The sequence below is a fragment of the Mus caroli genome, unplaced genomic scaffold, assembly GCF_978045245.1.
Source record: "Mus caroli unplaced genomic scaffold, Mus_caroli_1 scaffold_2, whole genome shotgun sequence".
Taxonomy (NCBI): Eukaryota; Metazoa; Chordata; class Mammalia; order Rodentia; family Muridae; genus Mus; species Mus caroli.
The window spans coordinates 11,691,798-11,696,384 of NW_028227257.1; the positions used below are offsets into that span (position 1 = coordinate 11,691,798).

At 52.6% G+C, this 4,587-nt stretch overlaps 1 long non-coding RNA gene across 1 annotated transcript; it reads left to right on the top strand.

The window, feature by feature from the left end:
- The first annotated feature begins 1,977 nt into the window (after positions 1-1,977).
- Positions 1,978-4,302, top strand: LOC115030394 (uncharacterized). The gene is made up of 2 exons (XR_003835991.1): positions 1,978-2,097; positions 4,027-4,302. It is a non-coding gene; the product is annotated as an uncharacterized LOC115030394 (long non-coding RNA).
- The last annotated feature ends 285 nt before the right edge of the window (positions 4,303-4,587 follow it).

The following is a 4,587-nucleotide window of genomic DNA, read 5'->3' on the forward strand; positions in this document are numbered from 1 at the left end:
TCACAGACATATCAGTTCTGCAGCACCATTTCTGATTATTTTTTTTCATCAAATAGCAAACATATACCAGGCTCTATATCATATCAGGGACATTTCTAGGTGTGGGAGACTCACTGATGGACAAGGTCATTCCTCTTCTGAGAACAGGTCAGGCCATTCTCCACGTCCCCAGCATCCAGAAACGCCTGATGACAGATGACAAAGAAACAGCTGAGGAGATGGGTCAGAGGTGAGGTGCTTGCTGAGTGTCTCCATGTAAAGCTAAGCACTAGAGAGGCGGAGTCAGGAGGATCATGGGACTTACCGGTAGCCGCTTAGCCTGCTTGGCACAGTCCAGACAGGTGAGGGACCCTGTCTCAGTGAACAGTGCAGACAATACCTTAGGAAGGACACCCAGGCTGACCTTCACGTGGTCATGCACACACGTGTCTCTTACCTCCCTGCTCAGTCCTCAATCTTGCCACTCCAGTGTTGGGGGCTGGAGGGTTCTCCATGCTGGGTTATCCTGTGCATAGTAGGGTATTATGTGTAACTTGGTCTGTGCCCTTGAGTTGCCAGAACATCTCCATGGTGGAGATATTTTCAGACAACCAAAGGTCTTTGGAGGGGGCAGGGGGATCAGCTCTGTCAAAACGATGGCCATGTATGTGGTGACATCGTCATGGCATACAGTGGGACACAGGTAATACTCAAGCTGTTCAGAAAGCAGAACTGTTACCTGTTCAGGGGACACTGGCTCTGCTTCCCCCCTTGGGCAGTTGTCTGCAAAACTGCATACTAGTAGATCGCTTAGTATACGGTAGGCGCTCGATTCTGAGGATGAAGAGGAGGAGGAGGAGGAGGAAGCGAGGGCAAAGGCTTCTGGGGCAGTGTGAAAGCATCAGAGAGTTAAGTGCCCCTGGGACCCCTGGGGGTCCCTGCACCCACAGAGAACACAGGGCTGGTCCCTCGGGGAGCTAGCTTAGCCCTCAGCCCTCCTGGATTTGATAATTAAGCTGTATAAGTGTGCTGTGGCTGGAAGGCCAGAAGTGACCAGGCCTAGCCTTGCTTGGCTTTGGTGATGTGGTGGCCCTGAGACTATGGCCTTCTTAGGCCCATAAACAAGGAGTTGTGTGTCCCAAACCAGGTCAGCCAGGCGAAGGTCTGTACCACGGCCTCATGTTAAAGCCTCATGGTCAGAAGAGGGCTCTCCAATGCTGGGCAGCAAGGCTGCAGAAGGCATCTCATTCCCAAGGGGCCACTGTCATCTCCCTCTCTCCCCACAGCCTGTACTTTATTTTTTATTTTATTATTTTTTTTTTTTTGGTTTTTCGAGTCAGGGTTTTTTCTGTGTAGCCCTGGCTGTCCTGGAACTCGTTTTGTAGACCAGGCTGGCCTTGAACTCAGAAATCCACCTGCCTCTGCCTCCGGAGTGCTGAGATTAAAGGAGTGCACCACCACGCCCGGCTCCAGCCTGTACTTTATTAACCTCCTGCTGTATACAGGGCCAGCCAAAGCCTTTTCCATAATGCCCCCTTCCGCATCATGAGTGGGGCTCTCTCCCTTGACCAGATGAGAGGTTTTGACACTGTCATCTCCAGGCCTGGGCAATGCTCCCAGGCTCCCAGAGGTAAGCCACCGGTCACCAGGACACAGCTAAATAGAGTGTGAGGACTAGAGTCCCCTATGCTGACCCTGGCTCTCTTTTCCATGGCTGCCTAGCTTTCTCTGCTGTATTGCCTGTGGTCTCGGTCTGATTCTTCCTCTGTCTCCCTGCCCACCCCATTATCCACACCCTTTCTGCCTCCCTCATCTCCATGTTCCTTCCTCTCAGCCTGTCTCTTCTGCCCCCTCCATCCCCGGTTCTCTGGATGGCCCCACCTTGCCTCTGCTGCACTCAGTCTTTGTCCTGACGCCAGCACATTATGTCCCTGGTCTGGTCAGAGCCTGACGTCAGGCAGGGCCTGGCGGGCAGCCATGGACACTGCTGCTGCTGTTGCTGCTGCCGGGCAGGCAGAGGAGCTAGGTTCCTGGTCCCCCAGCAGTTGCTGCCTGCTGGTCCTCCACCTCAGCCTCAGCCTGCCCTGGAGGGGACAGTGCTCAGTGGCTGCCTTGCCTGTAAGTGGAGCAGCAGGCTGCTGGCTTTTTCTTTCTCTTCCTCGGACCCCCAGCTACACAAACAGCTCCTGCTGCTGCCAGGCCCAGAGAGTGGATCGCACAGGGTCCGGTCCTGGCTGTGTGGCATTAGGCAAGTCACACAGCTTCTCTGAGCCTCTGTTCTGTGTAAGAAATGAGGCAGGCTAGGCAGTTCACCAAGCGGCTGGCTGGTGCCTGAAGGCCTGGCAAGCAGGGGTTCAAACCATTGCCTGCCAAAGCCTTGCTTCTCCAGGAGAGGATGGCCAGCTGAGCTAGGAGAAACTGGGATCATAGTGACAGGGCTCAGATGGCCATTGGCCATTCGCCATCTGTGCAGGCCTCAAGGATCCCAGGCAGAAGGGAGCCCTTTCCAAACTCCAAACAGGGTCCTGCTGAATGGGACGTCCCAAGTCCAGTCTCTGGTCTCAGCTTGCCATAGGCTAAGTAAGTGGGGTTTTTAGAAAGGTCTTGTTTTTAAGTCACACACGTGTGTGTGTGTGTGTGTGCAAGTGTGAGTACAGATTCCCCACCCCCACCCCCCAAAGAGTTACAGGCAGTAGTGAGTCTCCTGATCTGGGTTCTGGGAATGGTACTTGGGTCCTCTGGAAGAGCTGGAAGCACTTTTAACTGCTGAGCCATCTCTCCAGCCTCCAAATGTGTGCTTTGAAAATGCAGCGTCTCTTGCTCACATCCCCACATGTTTCCGAAGCAGCTGTGGCTCCGCTGAAGAGCACTGAGGCCCCTGATGACAGCATCAGGAAGCTGACACTGCCTAGTGGTGAGGTAGCATCAGGTTCAGACTTGGGTCTCACACAGCCAGTGGCTTTGTATCCCAAGTCTGTCGGGGTGAGTTTTGGGGGGTGAAAAAGGAGCAGATCCTAGGAGGACAGACAGAGCCATGCTCTCCAGGGGGCCCAGGTCTCAGTGTGATGATCCATCCTATCCTGCAGACTTCCTTCTTGTGTCTAGTTCTTATTTGAAGCACGAGAGAAACAGACAAGTCCCAGAGAAACAGACAACTCCCAGAGGATAAACTGGGCAACCCAGAAACATACTCTACAGCTTTCATGGAAATGTGGCTTAGTAATGTGTGTGCACCTGTGTGTTTATGTGTGTGTATGTATGTGTGTGTGTGTGCATGTGTATGTATATGTGAGTGTTTGTGAGTATATAATGTATGTGTGTGTTTAGGGATATACATGTGCGTATGTGTGAGTGAATGCATATATGCGTATATGTGTGGGCAGGCGTGTGTGTGTGTTGTATGGGAGCATTTGTGTGCAGCTTCGCCTGTGCACACCTCACAGAGAGATGAGGAGGACCTGTGTGCCCTGCTCTCACTCCCTCTGTTGTGTTTCCTTTGAGACAGTGTCACTCACTGAGCCTAGAGTTAGGTTGGTGGCCAGAAAGCCCCAGGGATCCTCCTGTCCCGACTCCCCATGGCATCAGGGTTAGAGGCAAGGAATGACCATACTTTCTGGTAATGTAGGTTCTGGATATTTGAATGCAGGTCCTTGTGCTTGCTCAGCCAGCACCATAGGACAACAGTCCTACGGAGCTGTGGACTTGATCTTCCTGTGGCTTTCATTTGCATTTTTTCACGAAAGCAAAGCCGGGCCTTCCTACAGCTTTATCCTAGGATGCCTTGGCCTGCCAATATTGTTTGGACCCGTTAAGGGTCTGGAGATGTTCTGTGCGAGCCAAGCCTCCTTCTGCCCCAGGCTCTGCTTTTCCTTCCTGCTAATGAAGTTGTCAAGTTCTTTCTCAGTCAGACACATGGTTCTCCAGGACCCGACTCCATCTCCTCTCCACTTTGTTGGTTGCTTTTGAGCCCCTCCCTATGACAATATAAAAACAGGGGGGAACAGAAGGAAGCCAGGCTCAGCCGTCATCTCACTCCCTCTTCCGCAGGTCGGGAAGCATCCTGGCACCCCTCTCCCTGATGTGGAAGCGCTGCTCCAGCACGGAACTCTGTGACGTTTGTGTGTGGTGTGGTGGTTGTCACGGGAGGCAGCGGCAGCCATGTCACTCTCCACAGACACATGGTAGGTCTGAAGAAATGAATGGATGAGTGTGTAGGTTTTCTAAAGAGTTCTCCAGCCTACGGACTGCCCAGCGAGCTGCCTCTAGCTTCTCATTCTGATGCCTGTACTGGAGACACCACAATAAACATCTCTTTGAAGTCGACCAGAAGCCTCTTTTGCTGCACAGATTTTTAATAAATTCCTTATGATCTGCTGTGTCCCAGCCCTTTGGCCAGCTGACCGTTGTCCCTGTCTCTACTCCCCATTGTTTCCTAGGACAAGTCCAGATTTACTGTCGGTCACCCTTGACATCATGTTTTTCCAGAGAAGCTTGAGTAAATAATTGTTCCCCTCCCCCACCCCAACCCCAAAGCACTGGGGTCACGAACCTGGGTGTAATGCTGGCCTCTCTGGCCACCTTGCTAAGGATGGCCTGTGCTACACCTGT